This window comes from Hyla sarda, chromosome 5 (genome assembly GCF_029499605.1).
Source record: "Hyla sarda isolate aHylSar1 chromosome 5, aHylSar1.hap1, whole genome shotgun sequence".
In the NCBI taxonomy this organism is placed as follows: domain Eukaryota; kingdom Metazoa; phylum Chordata; class Amphibia; order Anura; family Hylidae; genus Hyla; species Hyla sarda.
Genome location: NC_079193.1, coordinates 14,011,559 through 14,028,314, shown reverse-complemented (window position 1 = coordinate 14,028,314; position 16,756 = coordinate 14,011,559). Strand labels below are relative to the sequence as shown.

General features: G+C 50.5%; 1 protein-coding gene across 2 annotated transcripts in view; it reads right to left on the bottom strand.

The window, feature by feature from the left end:
- Positions 1-16,756, bottom strand: part of AGMO (alkylglycerol monooxygenase) — a 294,582-nt gene that overhangs the window by 136,398 nt on the left and 141,428 nt on the right. The gene's annotated exons all lie outside the window — the stretch shown is intronic.

Here is a 16,756-nt window from a genome sequence, read left to right as displayed (position 1 = left end):
CTCCTCCGTGGGTATCCTCCTGTAGGGGATGGTTTCAGCCTTTCTTCCAGGAATGGGAGACAGGAGGGCAAGTGAAGGATCTTCGCACACCACACGGGCATCTCCCGGCTTATGCTACCCCGGTTCTGAAGGTTATTCGTCGGTGGGGTCTGGGGATGTGGGAGATTAGGACTCTGTCGAGGAAATTTCTTGACAAGAGGGTCCTGTCTTCTCATTTCCAGAGGCCATTGGCGCTCAAGGACTGCCCAAGTCGGGATCTGGAGGTGGGTTTAGAGCTTTTGAATTCTATCAGGATCCCCTTGAAGTTTTGGGACTTGACTTGGCGCTGCTTCCATGGGAAACTGTGTGTGAGGGACAATCTGAAGTGCAGGAGCTCTGATGACCGGGGATGTCCCCGCGAAGAGTGTGGAGGCATGCTGGAAAGCATGGAGCATTTTCTGCTTCATTGTCCCTTTAACACAGAGGTTTACACCAGGGTGGGCGCTTCCATTGGTTGGCCTCGGCTGGCCAGTCTATCCTATGCGGAATGGGCCTATGGGGCATTCAGAAACCTTGGAGGCTGGGACCGGTGCACTTTATTCCTAGTCAGCTCAGTGGTTAGGTACTACACGTGGAACGCACGGTGTTTAGTGTCGACGCAGCGTAAAATCCTCCCTGTGGATGTGGTGGTTAGGAACATTCTCGGTGACCTGGTGAAGGTGCGTTCTCTGGAGTACGAGAGGCTGGGTGCTGGCAGGGCCTCTCGTCTATGGAGGGGCTCTGCCTTTAAAGTGCCTTAGCCTGTTGTCCCCCCCTGGTGGTGGGCTGATGCTGGCACATTAGTCTTTTTGTTTTGAGCAGTTGGTTTATGGTAATATAGGGCTTGCAGGCGCTGAACTTGAGCTTTAGGGGTTTGTTGTTTGGCTTATAGTGTTATATGTATTTGTTATTGTATTTATTGTTGTAGTCTATTTGTATACTTATGTATTGTATATATTGTTAGTCTGTGTATATTTTATGTAATGTATATATTGTATATATTGTGTGATGCCACCTGGGGTTTGGGTTTAGTTTAGGTTGGGTGGTGGGTTAAAAAGGGGGGAGGGGGTTTGTATGGGACTTTTATATATACAGAAAATCCTGGACTGGTTCATGGACGTCTGGTAACATGTACTGGGGGCATGGGATGCGGGACCAGCTCAGGGCCAAAAAAAAATAAATAAATAAATAAATAAATAAATAAATAAAAAGTGGTGTTATTTTGTTTGTGTTGGGTTTTATTATTTTGTATATATTATTATTATTGTTGTTGTTGTTATTCTTTTTGGTATATTACTGGTATTGGGTTTTTGGTTTTGCAACTGGGCCAGGAAATTCACATTTAGTATTAGTGTATATAGTTTATTAGTATGGTATGGGTATTATGGGTATTATAGGAATATGTCTTTTGTAAATATTGTATATATTTGTTTGTGTGCAGGAATGAGTGTGGGGTGGACCGGTGTTGTATTTTATGCTATTGTGTTGGTTTTATGATCATTATATTGAAATGTTCTGTCGGATATGATATGTTTATGTTTTGTAATTTTTTTATTGTTATGTTTGAAATTTTAATAAAAGATCTACAGGATATAACTCAGGATCAGTACAGGATAAGTAATGTAATGTATGTACACAGTGACCTCACCAGCAGAATAGTGAGTACAGCTCTGGAGGGTGTGGTCACTAGGTGTGTCTGTTGCTGAGCTCCTGAGACTCCAGACTTCCAAAGGAGAGAGGCTGATTTTTCCACCTGCTTTCCCAGGAAGGTGGCAGATTCCTGGGGGAGCCATCAGCATGAATCCCCTGACCTCCACTCCTCGGTCCAGGCTGGCGAGGGGTGTAGAGGGAAAGCTACCAGCCAGTGCCCCGGCTGGAGGGGTTAGAAGATCTGGCAGGGTCCGCAGCGATGTGGATTCTGTCCCTCCAGCAATGGTTGGAAGACGCAAGGCTCTCAGCCAGGAAGAAAAGCCTGCAAGCAAGACAGGTTTAAAGAAGGTCTCTGCAATACAGAAGAGCTCCTCCAAGAGCCAGGTTGTGGAGCAGTGGGGCCAGAGAAGACCCAAGGAGTCTATGGCGACATACAGCTCCAGACTTGCTGCCAAGATTGCCGAGTACGAACTCCTTGGGAAGAAGCTGAGGGAGCTGAGAGAGGAGCTAAAGTTTGCAAAGTATCAGGTGAGCACAACTACTGTTACGCCTAGCGCTCCGGGTCCCCGCTCCTCCCCGGAGCGCTCACGGCGTCTTTCTCCCTGCAGCTCCCCGGTCAGTCCCGCTGACCGGGAGCGCTGCACTGTCATGGCCGTTGGGGATGCGATTCGCACAGCGGGACGCGCCCGCTCACGAATCGCATCCCAGGTCACTTACCCGTTCCCGTCCCCTGCTGTCATGTGCTGGCGCGCGCGGCTCCGCTCTCTAGGGCGCGCGCGCGCCAGCTCCCTGAGACTTAAAGGGCCAGTGCACCAATGATTGGTGCCTGGCCCAATCAGCTTAATTGGCTTCCACCTGGTCCCTGACTATATCTAACCTCCTCCCATGCACTCCCTTGCCGGATCTTGTTGCCCTTGTGCCTAGTGAAAGCGTTTTGTGTGTTTAAAGCCTGTGTACCAGAACTTCTGCTATCCACTCTGACTACGAACCTTGCCGCCTGCCCCCGACCTTCTGCTACGTCCGACCTTGCTTCTGTCTACTCCCTTGTACCTCGCCTATCATCAGCAGTCAGAGAGGTGAGCCGTTGCTAGTGGATACGACCTGGTCACTACCGCCGCAGCAAGACCATCCCGCTTTGCGGCGGGCTCTGGTGAAAACCAGTAGTGACTTAGAACCGATCCACTAGCGCGGTCCTCGCCAATCCCTCTCTGGCACAGAGGATCCACTACCTGCCAGCCGGCATCATGACAGTAGATCCGGCCATGGATCCCGCTGAGGTCCCTCTGCCTTATATCTCTGATATCACCACGGTGGTCGCCCAGCAATCCCGACAGATCGCCCATCTAACCCACCAGCTGTCGGAAATGTCCACCATTGTGCACCAACTTCAGTCGCAACTTCAGCAGCAATCATCTCCTCCGCCAGCTCCTGCACCCCTTCCGCAGCGAGTGGCCACTCCTAGCCTCCGCCTGTCCTTGCCGGACAAATTTAATGGGGACTCTAAGTTTTGCCGTGGCTTCCTTTCGCAATGTTCCCTGCACATGGAGATGATGTCGGACCAGTTTCCTACTGAAAGGTCTAAGGTGGCTTTCGTAGTCAGCCTTCTGTCTGGAAAAGCCCTGTCATGGGCCACACCGCTCTGGGACCGCAATGACCCCGTCACTGCCTCTGTACACTCCTTCTTCTCGGAAATTCGAAGTGTCTTTGAGGAACCTGCCCGAGCCTCTTCTGCTGAAACTGCCCTGCTGAACCTGGTCCAGGGTAATTCTTCCGTTGGCGAGTACGCCATACAATTCCGTACTCTTGCTTCTGAACTATCCTGGAATAATGAGGCCCTCTGCGCGACCTTTAAAAAAGGCCTATCCAGCAACATTAAAGATGTTCTGGCCGCACGAGATACTCCTGCTGTACTGCCTGTCATTGAGGAAACCATCCATTCCTTCCCGGTGTCCTCATCCCAGGGGAGGCAGTCACCGGACAAAAAAAAGGGGAGACCTAAGGGGGGGGTACTGTTACGCCTAGCGCTCCGGGTCCCCGCTCCTCCCCGGAGCGCTCACGGCGTCTTTCTCCCTGCAGCTCCCCGGTCAGTCCCGCTGACCGGGAGCGCTGCACTGTCATGGCCGTTGGGGATGCGATTCGCACAGCGGGACGCGCCCGCTCACGAATCGCATCCCAGGTCACTTACCCGTTCCCGTCCCCTGCTGTCATGTGCTGGCGCGCGCGGCTCCGCTCTCTAGGGCGCGCGCGCGCCAGCTCCCTGAGACTTAAAGGGCCAGTGCACCAATGATTGGTGCCTGGCCCAATCAGCTTAATTGGCTTCCACCTGGTCCCTGACTATATCTAACCTCCTCCCATGCACTCCCTTGCCGGATCTTGTTGCCCTTGTGCCTAGTGAAAGCATTTGGGGGGCGAAAGCCTGTGTACCAGAACTTCTGCTATCCACTCTGACTACGAACCTTGCCGCCTGCCCCCGACCTTCTGCTACGTCCGACCTTGCTTCTGTCTACTCCCTTGTACCTCGCCTATCATCAGCAGTCAGAGAGGTGAGCCGTTGCTAGTGGATACGACCTGGTCACTACCGCCGCAGCAAGACCATCCCGCTTTGCGGCGGGCTCTGGTGAAAACCAGTAGTGACTTAGAACCGGTCCACTAGCGTGGTCCTCGCCAATCCCTCTCTGGCACAGAGGATCCACTACCTGCCAGCCGGCATCGTGACAACTACCAAGCGCAGGAAACCAGAGTACTCTGCAAGGGTTAAGTCCTTGAGGCTGGAGCTGGAGGAGACTGAGCTGAGGAGAATGGCTGTCCTGGAGGGGAGCGATTTATGTAGGGAGAAACTTCTTAATGAGGATCGCTCCTCCAGGATGAAATCCCCAGTAAAAGAAGAGGAGATTGGGGGTGATTGTTCAGCAGATGAGAGCAGTAGTGAGGATGAGGTCCAAGAAATGGAGGCTGAAGAGGCTAAGGTGCTGGCAAGTGGGGAAGCTGTGGAAGCCAAGCCGCAGCCAATGCAGGGTGTGAACATGTCCCAAGCAAGTCTTCCTGCAGGACAAGTGGCATTACCACCTTCATCGGGCGAGAGTGCTGGCGAGGAGGAAGAGGGTTGTGGTGGCGCCCTGCTGGCACAAATTGTAAAGATGGAGTCCCCCATGCATTTGGATAATTTTAGTTTTGGCGACGACCTTGGAGAGGAACAAATAATAAAAAAGAAGAAGAAAAGACAGAAAAAAACATCTGAGCAAGTAAGCCTGATTTATGTTTCTTTTGTGCACCCTGGGCCGGCTGCAAAGTCAGTTCAGGGTGCAGACCCTGGTAATCTGCCTGTCCCCCCTTCTGCAAATGTGGAGCGGGGCCAGAACACCGGGGATAATACAGTAAAGATGGGGGAAAGCGCTGACCTCGCTTGTCATAGTAGCGGGGCCAGCACCTGCAAAGATACGGCCAAGGGGCCGGACAGTGTTGCGGACAAGGTAGCATGTCCCCAGTTAGGGGATATTGGCGCAGCGGGGCACTCCTCTGCAGGTGAGGGGGGGAGTGTCCAGGTGGCAGAGGTTGGTATGGAGCTCGGGCGGCCGGGCAATTATAAAGACAAGGGAGAGGGCAGCTCCCAGAACAGGTCTGGCACTGCAGGGCACTCCTCTGCAGGCAAAGGGGGGAGTGTCCAGGTGTCTGGAACCGGAGCGCCATTCTCGGCGGCCCAGTCAGCGCTGTCTGGCTCTTTTGAGTTGTGGCGCTGTGGTGGGGCTGCTGTGGGTGGAGCTGGCGGTGGAGGACTGGTACCACAGGAACATGGACATGATACAACCCATGAAATGTTACTAGCAGTTAAAGAAATTGAAGCCGAGGTATTGGCGGAGGCCGAGGGCAAAGTATGCGACAAAGCAGCTTCTTCCGATATTCCTAAAGGGAAGACTGCTGCAAGGTTGAGTGTGCCCAATGAAGCCAATGATGCAAGTGTAAAGCCCGGCATCATAAAGCCAGCAAGATTATATCCCGGCCAGTCCAGTGCAGCTAGGCAGGAGGGGACAGGCACAAGTGTTATGTATAATGTTACTGCCTCTACTGTTGTTTCTGGGGGGAGTGGTGTCGGTCCGGCTGCCCCCCCGGTAGCGACTGCTCCAATAAGGAGTTATGCTAATGTCGCTGCTGGGGGTCCCAGGGGATCCTCATCTCTTAATCCAGGGGAAGGTAACTTGCAACAGCGCCTCCTGGAGGCTTTAAGGAGAGGGGATAGAACGCTCCAGGTAGAGGACCGGGAGGTCGACTTGTCTTTTTGGATAGAAAGACATGGACTTGGGGCATTCCGAGAGCATAATGGGGAGGTGGTCTGGTCCCTTCCAACAAGCGGGCAGGAGCGTGGTCGGAGGAATGTGGCCCGTCTGGTATGGAGGGGCGGTGATGCATGCCCTTCTAGGGCAAAAGTTGTGGAGCTTCTTTTCCAGATGGGATTCAGGGCTAATGACATCTTTGCTCTGATCCACCCCTTCGGTACCTCTGAGTTCGACATCAGTTTTGTGAAGCCAGAAGGGCTTGAGCTCTTTTGGTCTAATCATGCACTGGTGAAGGACGAGCCTGTCTGGCAGGATTTCGCTGTGAAGGCGGTATCCCGCCAGAGTTTTGTCAAGAAAGTGACCGTTCTGACTCGTAACGAGTCTCTTTCTTGCTATGACATCATGACCTGGCTGAGCAGGTATGGGGAGGTGACGGACGTCCCCAAGAAAAATCTGGATGAACATGGCATTTGGTCTGGAGCCTGGACGTTTTCCGTCCGCCTCCGCCGTTCAGGTAACACTGTCGCACACATTCCATCAGCCGCCTTTCTCGGCCGCGATAGGATCCAAGTCTTTTACCAGGGACAGCCAAAGCTGTGCCACAAGTGTGGTGATCCCACACACTTTAGCGCAAACTGCACTAAGCAGATGTGCGCATTGTGCGGTGCGGAGGGTCATCTGGCTGCCACCTGTGGCCGGATTCGCTGTAACCTGTGTGGTGACCTTGGTCACCCATTTAGCCGGTGTCCCCGCTCATTCTCCAATGCTGTGACCACCCGAGATGGGGAGAGCAGTGAGGTTGCCTCATCTGGGATGGGGACCAGCAGAGGAGAAGGGGCACTAGAGCCAGTGAAGAAAGTTAAGAACAAGAGCCCCTCTAAGCTTAGGAGGGAGGAGAGGCGCAGAAGGAGCAGGGATCTTGAAAGTTCCCTGGTAGAAGGTGTAGTCCGGGATCCTGCTCCCGACGTTGGCTCAGAGAAGACAGCTGAGGCTCTTGGGGACACCGAGTTAGATGAAGAGATAAGGAAACTTCGTAAAGAGGAGGCAAATAGGGCCATTTCCTCAAGTTCCTCTCAATATGAAAGTTTGGATGAGGAAGATGGGAAAGGGCAAAAGGAAAAACAAAAGTGCGGCAGAAGGAGGCAGGGCCAGAGGGTACTCAGGGCATCATCTTCCTCCTCCGGTGTTGCAGGCCAAGTGCCTGGGAAAAGCCTGACCAACCCCCCTCTGATCGTTCTATCCAATAGGTATCGGGCCCTTGGCAAGGACTCTTCCCTTTCTTTGGAGGGGGAGGCTGAGAGTCTTTGTTCAGAGGCGGAGGAACCTCCGGGAGGTGCTGAGCCTGTTCCTTCTGAGGTAACTTCCTTGGGAGGGCAGGTGGCCCCTGGGTCAGGAGATGAGGATCGTGGGATGGATATGTCAGCATCCCTAAAGAGGTCTAAAAAGAAGGAAAGGGGGTCTTCTTCTGATGGGGAAGGGGGGAAGAAGAAGGGTAAGAGGTAAAGGGGATAGGCCATCCAACTCGATCACTCAGGATGGCGGCACTCACCCCATTGACGCTGGCATCCATTAACTGTGCCAGCATTAAGTCTGATATGGCTAGATTTGCAGCCTTTGATTTTCTCGGCCGAGTTGAAGCCGACATTTTGTATCTGCAAGAGACCAGGTTGTCAGATCTAGCCTCCCTGGTAAAAGCCAGGAGAGAGTGGAGGCGCGGCCCCTCCCACTGGTCTCTTGCGGCTGAGCCATATAGTGGGGTGGCGGTCCTTTTTACCGCTCCTGTTGAATGCAGACGGGTTATCGAGTTGGAAATGGGGAGGTGCCTGATCTTAGATGTCCTCATGAAGGGGCAAGAGCTCCGGCTCATTAACATCTACGCCCCACAAACAAAGTGGGACCGTAAAAGCCTCTTTATGAGGATCAAGCCCTTCCTTTTTACAAGTCGGCAAGTGATCTTTGGAGGGGACTTCAATACTGTCACGAGGTCCCAAGATAGGAGAGGCTCCAATGGTCCGCTGGCTTATGATAGTACAGCCCTCAATAGCATAGTTAGGGAAGCTCGCCTAGAGGACGTCCACATCCGGAGCCCCTCAGGCCACGCGGGTTTCACCTATCATCGAGGTAGCTGCAGGTCTAGGATAGACAGGTTTTATTTAAAGGAGGAAGCCGTCTCTTCCGCAGTGTCCGTGATTGAGGTGGAATTCTCCGATCACTGTATGATTTTGTTTTCCTTGAATGTTTCAGAGACCCCCCGGATGGGTAAAGGTTATTGGAAGCTGAATTCGTCCCTCCTGGAGGAAGCGGAGATAAGACAGTCCTTTGAGGATTTTCTTCAGAGTCAGGTACCTTTACTGGGCCTTTGTAGTAGTAAGTCAGAGTGGTGGGAGATATTCAAGAAGCGGGTTGCGGGGTTCTTCCGCCAGCTCTCGAGCCTCAGGTCCCTGAATAGGTACCGCCTATATCAGGGTCTGAGGAGGAAACTCGAGCTTCTCGTCTCGACTGGAGGTAGCCGGGAGGATATCTCCAGAGTGAAATCCTTGCTGATGAGGTGTCAGTACGATAGGCACGCATCTTTGGTTTTTGAGAGGGATTTCGGGAAGTACCGCTCGCCCGACCCTTACAGAAACTGTAAGATGTCAGTGAGTAGTAAAGTCATTTCAGGACTGATCGATAGTACGGGATCTCTGAATCGGTCCAGATCAGGGATCCTGGAGGTTGTCAGATCCTTCTACTCACACCTTTTGGGGAGGAAGGATCTAGATCGGGACAAGATGTCGGCTTTCCTGGCTGAAACCATTCCTGAGCCAGGGGTAGACCCCTCTCTTGATGTTTTGGCAGAAGAAATCAGGGAAGAGGAAGTGAGACTGGCGATCGAGGGGCTTGCCCCTAAGAAGTCTCCAGGTCCGGATGGCTTAACATCCGAGTGGTACAGGACCTTTAAGGAGTCTTTAGCTCCCCTCTTGACTGAGGTATTCAATGAGTGTCTCTCCTCGGGCACTCTGCCGAAGTCAATGAGGAGGTCGGCCCTGATTCTTCTCTCAAAGGGTAAAGATCCTAGCCGGATTGAGAATTGGAGGCCCATAGCTCTTCTCAATACGGACAGGAAGCTTCTGGCTAAGATACTGTTTAATCGGTTGGTGAAGTTTGCACCCCGGCTCCTTTCAGGGGCCCAGCACTGCTCTGTTCCAGGCCGAAGCACCTTAAGTGCTGTCCTCAGTGTCAGGGAGGCAGTGGAGCGGAGTAGTGCGGGTCTCTGGAAGGGGTACTTGTTGTCCCTGGATCAGGCCAAAGCATTTGATCGGGTGAACCACGAGTACCTCTGGTCCGTCCTCCTGAGATATGGCTTACCGAGTACTTTTGTGAATTGGCTTGTCACCATATATGCAGGGGCAGAGAGTTTCCCGCTGGTGAACGGTTGGTCTGGCCGCTCTTTTGAGGTGGGGTCCGGAGTCCGTCAGGGTTGTCCTTTGAGCCCGCTGTTATACGTGTTCGCAATCGATCCCTTCGTCCGGAGGGTAGATTGTGGGCCGTTAGCGGGAGTCGGGATGAGTCTGGCGGAGCTGGATGTCGCCCAGAGAGTGGTGGCGTACACTGATGATGTCACCATTTTCGTCTCCTCGAGGGTGGAGGTCGAGATGGTGATGTCGGAGGTGGATCGTTACTCGGAGGCATCCGGGTCCAAGATCAATCGGGATAAGTGTGAAAGTCTCTGGCTGGGAGGGGGGGGATCCCATGTTTGATCTCCCGGACACCCTTCCAGGGCTCCAAGAGTCAGCAAAAGTTTTGGGCATCACATTCGGCCAGGATGATTATCCCACCAAAAACTGGGATGGTAAGCTCCAGGATGCCACTCAGAAGGTGAACCAGTGGAAGGGTTGGTCTATGACCCTCAGGGAAAGGGTACACCTGATCAAATCGTACCTGCTCCCCTTGTTTATCTATCTGGGCAGTGTATGTATCTTACCAGAGGCTTACTACACTAGGATCTACAGCCTGTTTTTCCAACTGTTATGGGGGAACAGGATGAACCTAGTCAAGAGGGAGGTTACGTACCGCACGAGGAGACTAGGGGGTTTATCTATGGTAAACCCTGTGGTGTTCTTAACGAACACCTTCTTGAAAGCTAACATCTCAAACCTCTGGAAAGAGAGGGCTCCTCCGTGGGTACTCTCCTGCAGGGAATGGTTTCGGCCTTTCTTCCAGGAATGGGAGACAGGAGGGCAAGTGAAGGACCTCCGTACACCACATGGATATCTTCCGGCTTACGCTACCCCGACTCTGAAGGCTATACGTCGGTGGGGTCTGGGAGTGTGGGAGATCAGGACCCAGTCAAGGCGTTCCCTTGACAAACGGGTTCTGTTGACCCACTTCCAGAGGCCTCTGGCGCTCAGGGACTGCCCAGGTCGGGATCTGAGGGTTGGTTTAAGTCTTTTGAACTCGAAACGGATCCCCCAGAAGTTTTGGGACTTGGCCTGGCGCTGCTTTCAGGGGAAGCTATGTGTAAGGGACAATCTGAAGTGTAGGAGCTCTGATGACCGGGACTGTCCCCGAGAAGAGTGCGGGAACACGCTGGAAAGCATGGACCACTTCCTGCTTCATTGTCCCTTTAATATAGGGGTCTACAACCGGGTGGGCGCTTCCATCGGCTGGAGTCAACTTGCCGGCCTTGCCTATCCGGAGTGGGCTTATGGAGCATTCAAGATCCTGGGTGGCCGAGATCGGTGCACATTATTTTTAGTTAGCTTAGTGGTTAGGTATCACACGTGGAATGCACGGTGTTTAGTATCTACACAGCGAAAAGTCCTCTCCGAGGTGGAGGTCTGTAGGAATATCACTGGTGACCTCGGGAAGATCAGGTCTTTAGAGTATGGCAGATTGGGTACAAGTAGGGCTTCTCTCCTATGGAGAGGGTTTTCATTTGATGTGCCCTAGATGCTGAACCCTTTGGGGGAGGCACCTTAATTCTGGTTAGGGATAGAGTGGTAGGGTCAGTGTTAGGGTCAGTGTGTAGGGACAGCTTAAACTTTAGGGGCAGCGATAGTGTGAGTCTAGGGAAAGTAGGTGAGGGATAGGTTTAAAAATTATTTGGTATCTGGTCTGCCATACTCTGATCCCGGTGGAGGGCTGGCGCATGTCACCTTTAGCTTTTTGTTTTGTTTTAGGGAAATGAGTGTATGAAGGGCTTGCAGGTAACTGAACTTGGGCCTTACAATTGTTGTGTTATGTATATAGTTATGTTATGTATATAGTTATGTTTATGTTAATAAGTGTATAGTATGTGTTTAAGTAATTATGTTGTGTGGCAAACCTTTTGGTGGCATGGCTGAATAGGCCTTGCTTTCATTTTCTTGTATATATGTATATAGGGGGCTATAGAATAGGTTGGGTGGGGGAATGGGGGGTAAGAGGTGAGCTGGGTGGAGCCATTGATGAACAATATTGGACTCCATGATGCCTGGCTCCTGGTGTGGATTATGGACTGGACTGGACATTTATACCATCTCATGGCCAGAGGGGCTGGAGGGGCTTTGGGGTTAGATAGTGAAAGATTTGTTATTGTTATTCATTTACCTGTATTTCTGTATTACCGTATATGTATGCTTATTAATGTTTAGTTACCTTTCGTTTTAGTTAAGGCAGCTGGATCTATTTGTTTTGAAATTTGTTTATATATATATATTAGGAGAGGATGGGTATGAGTGTGATATCCGCTAATGATGGTGGTGAGGATGGGTGTGAGTGAGTGTGGAAAGAGAGAGAGAGAGGGGAAAAAAAAAAAAAAAAAAAGTGTATGTATGTTTATATGTATGTTTATATGTAAGTGTTGTCTGTAATGTATCTGCTGCCTGTTAGTCAATATTTTCATTATGTCCAGGTTTGGACGGCTTTTATTTCCTATTGCCGGGCATGGCAGAGTTTTTGTTTGTGTAATTGGTGTGAGATTGGTGTGAGTTTGGTGTGAGTTTGGTGTGATGTATGGGGTTGGGGTACATATATTATTTCATTAGTTTATATATACGTGTACGTAATTAGTTTTAGTTGAAACTGGACTGGCTGGTAAAAGTTTCGTTTTTGTTATAATGACAATTTGTCTTATTTTGTTTCATATTTATGGCGCATGTAAGCTGAGTTTATGTTATGTATTATTGATTATGTCTGTTATGTTTTAGATTTTTATAATAAAAAGATTTACAGGATATAACTCAGGATCAGTACAGGATAAGTAATGTAATGTATGTACACAGTGACCTCACCAGCAGAATAGTGAGTGCAGCTCTGGAGTATAATACGGGATGCAACTGGGGATCAGGGCAGTATAATGACATGTATTTACAAATTGACACAAATGTTTTATGTGTAATAAAGATCTCCTACAGGTTGTGAATCTTCTTTATCCATTACAATATATCTCTCAGTTACAATAACAGGACAAGTATAATGCACATGAAATTGTAGCCCAATAAGTGTTTATAAAGGCAGATCAGCGTGAGTCACAGCATAGAACATTCCCCATAGTAAATGAGGCGTTCTACAAGGCAGTGAGTAAGCATTTCATCCAGAGCTGTAATCAGTATGAAGGTGATGAATAGACACAAACTGGGACTCATCGAGGAGACCTGAAGGGCTAATTAGGATCGGACATGATGTTATACACAAGTGATCGCTATAAACAAGCCGGGAGATAGTGATTAATAGCGTTCTGATCCGGGGCTGAGAGAGGTGAATTCTGCACAGCTGCTTCTCTGGACCAAATGGAGTAAAAAAAAGACAAAAATCCAACCAATACTTCCCATTTAGGAGTCCGTAGAACTGTGGTGCCCCCTGGAAACTCATTATATCAAGAGAAAGGGGGCAAATCACGTGTAGGATAGGGAATGGAAGGCAGGAGTGTTTGTCATAGGGGCAACAATTATGGGCAAGAACATGAAAATGAGTTAGAAGACGTTTTGTTTACCTTTCCCCCATTCTTAGCTTTTTGAGGGGAGCTGGAGGGGAGGTGTATAACTGCTATATATCCCGATCCTATTGAGATAGCAGCAGTATACAAAAAGAGCTGGAGGGGAGCTATGTAACTACTATATATCCCAATCCCATAGAGATAGTAGCAGTACATAAAAAGAGCTGGAGGGGAGGTGTATAACTACTATGTATGCTGATCCCTTAGAGATAACAACAGTATACAGATAGAGCTGGAGAGGAGGTGTATAACTACTATGTATGCTGATCCCTTAGAGATAACAACAGTATACAGATAGAGCTGGAGAGGAGGTGTATAACTACTATGTATCCTGATCCCTTAGAGATAACAACAGTATACAGATAGAGCTGGAGAGGAGGTGTATAACTACTATGTATGCTGATCCCTTAGAGATAACAACAGTATACAGATAGAGCTGGAGGGGAGGTGTATAACTACTATGTATCCTGATCCCTTAGAGATAACAGCAGTATACAGATAGAGCTGGAGGGGAGGTGTATAACTACTATGTATCCTGATCCCTTAGAGATAACAACAGTATACAGATAGAGCTGGAGGGGAGCTGTATAATATATATCCTGATCCCATAGAGATAGCAGCAGCAGTATACAGATAGAGCTGGGAGGGGTTAAGAACAGGGGCAGACTGACCGGGCGGTCCGTTCGTATGTGGTCCGAGGGCCTGGCTGGATAAAGGGCCCGCCGCTGCTACTGAGGATCCAGGACACTCGACCCAGACCCCCAGGCAGACGGCCTCCTCTCTGTGTGAGCCACATCTGCTGCCTACACAGAAAGGAGATGTGACCTAAGCCCCCACGCATTGCAGGCATCGATGACGTCACACATTGATGCCTGCACTGTGGAGGATGGAAGACACGGCACCTGCAGTGCTCTGGAGGAGATCGCTGCGTGGGACATAATCAGGTGAGCATGTTTTTATATATTTTTCATACTGGGGGGGGGGGGGGGGGGCTCTGCTGCCTCTACCTAATGTGGGGGGACTGTTGCCTCTACTTAATGTGGGGGGACTCTGCTGCCTCTACTTAATGTGGGGGGGACTGCTGCCTCTACCGAATGTGGGTGGACTCTGCTGCCTCTACCTAATGTGGGGGAGTCTGCTGTCTACACCTACTGTGGGGGGACTCTGCTGCCCACACCTACTGTGTGGGGACTCTGTGGCCTCTACCTACTCTGAGGGCAATCTGCTGCTTCTACCTAATGTGGGGGAACTCTGATCCCTACACCTAATGTGTGGGAACTCTGCTGCCTACACCTAATGGGGGGAACTCTGCTGCTTACACCTATATGGGGTGAAACTCTGCTGCCTACACCTACTGTTGGGAACTCTGCTGCCTACACCTACTGTTGGGAACTCTGCTGCCTACACCTACTGTGGGGGAACTCTGCTGCCTACACCCACTGTGGGGGAATTCTGCTGCCTACACCCATGTGAGGGAACTCTGCTGCTTACACCTATATGAGGGGGGGGGACTCTGCTGCTTACACCTATATGGGGGGGGGACTCTGCTGCCTACACCTAATGTGGGAGAACTCTGCTTCCTACACCTAATATGGGGCACTATCTACTATGTTCCTGCCTAGCTAATAGGAGGGCTACCTACTACCTACATAGGGGGTTTTCATACAGGGGGCAGCTATCTGGGGGATTTAAATACAGGGGACATGACTACCTACCTGGGGGACATTAACTACCTTGGGAATGATCTACTAAAGGACACTACCTCCTGGGGAAACTACCAACCTGGGGACATTATCTTCCTGTAACTTCCGTGAGCAACACCTTATTTTCGGTGCACTAACACTAAATACTCTGATAGTGCCCCTCCCAAGACTAGACTCTGAATCCGCCACTGGATGGAGGGGTGTTGGCTACGTACTTGACTAACTACCTGGATACCTAATTTTATACCTGGACGACTAACTACTTACTTACATACCTGGCTGCCTAACTACCTACCTACATATCTTGCTACCTACCTACAAACCTAGCTACCTAACTGTACATACCTGCCCTTCATACATGGCTGCCTAACTACCTAGCTAGCCACCTACCTACATGCCTGGTTAGTCACCTACCTACATATCTGGCTTCCTGATCTACTTACCTAGTTACCTACATACCTGGCTACCTACCTACCTGTCCTTTTACTGTTCAGAACACCAAGGAGGGCATTATTACAGTTTGTGGGTCTATAGATGGAAAGATTGCGTAGAGGAGGGGAGGGTACTGGAAAATTTGTCCTTCAGATGTTAAGAGATGGACATGGTGGTCTGATCCGCATGGAGAAGGAAAAAGGACGCAGCTGATCAGAAAAGACGTAATTGTGAGTCCCTAGATGTAACTATAAGCACTTATATGGTATACAGATCCTGTGTACAGCTGATATCTACCGCCATATGGTCCTGTATATAATCACTTATAGAGTATACAGAAATTATTTTACCAATGTTAAAGTGTTTCTTATATATACATTTTAGTTTAGTTTGTGTGTAGGGGTGGTGGAGGGATTTGGGTAGAATAGGGGCATGACAGAAGTGTGACCAGCGGCGGAGCATCGCAGGAGGCCCATGCTTTTTTTGGTCCGGGGGCCCTGAGTGTTGTCAGTCCGCCCCTGGTTAAGAACCTGTCAGGAGAAATCTGATCGGTGATGATGTCATCCTGTAGTTCACAGGAAGACGGCTGACCCAGGTCTGGTACATTAAAGGGGTATTCCCAGGGGTCAATTCCTGGGGGGGAAAAAAGAGCGGGAACTCACCCTGGTCCTGCAGGACTCCTGCTCATGGGAATGGTGTTCCTGCTGTGGAAAAAAGTGCAGGAACTCAGTTCCCATGTGTTCCTGCAGGACTTGAGCCCTGGGTTCTCCGGTGAAAAACTATTTTGTTTAAATCAACTGGTGCCGGAATGTTAAACAGATTAGTAAATTACTTCTACAGTGGTCCCTCAACATACGATGGTAATCCGTTCCAAATGGACCATCGTTTGTTGAAACCATCGTATGTTGAGGGATCCGTGCAATGTAAAGTATAGGACAGTGGTCTACAACCTGCGGACCTCCAGATGTTGCAAAACTACAACACCCAGCATGCCCGGACAGCCAACGGCTGTCCGGGCATGCTGGGAGTAGTAGTTTTGCAACATCTGGAGGTCCGCAGGTTGAAGACCACTGGTATAAGAAGTTATACTGACGTGTCCCCGCTGCTCCGGACCGTCACCGCTCGTCACCGCTGCCCTGGATGTCGCCTTCCATCGCTGTCGCCGCGTCCCCGGGGTGTCCCCAATGCTCCGGCAAGGCCTCTGCTTCCCCGGCATCCGCGCTCTCCGTCGCCGCCATCACGTCGCTACGCACAGGGCTCCTATTGGATGACGGGCCGGCGTGCGCAGCGACGTGATGACGACGATGGAGAGCGCCGACGATGCAGGGGATCCCGAAGAGGACGTGCCGGAGCCCCGAGGACAGGTAAGTGATCGTCAGCGGAGCACACGGGGCACCGTAAACGGCTATCCGGGGGCAGCTGAAGCAGTCTGCGCTGCCCGATAGCCTTTTATGCGATGGCCCCGACATACAAAAGCATCGTATGTTGATGCTGCCTCTGAGAGTGATCGTATGTTGAAATGATCATATGTCGGGGCCATCGTAGGTCGAGGGGTCACTGTATTTAAAAAATCTTAACCCTTCCAGTACTTATTAGCTGCTGTATACTACAGAGAAAGTTATTTTCTTTTTAAATGTCTTTTCTGTCTGACCACAGTGCTCTCTGCTGTCACCTCTGTCTGTCTCAGGAACTGTCCAGAGCAGGAGAAAATCCCCATAGCAAAC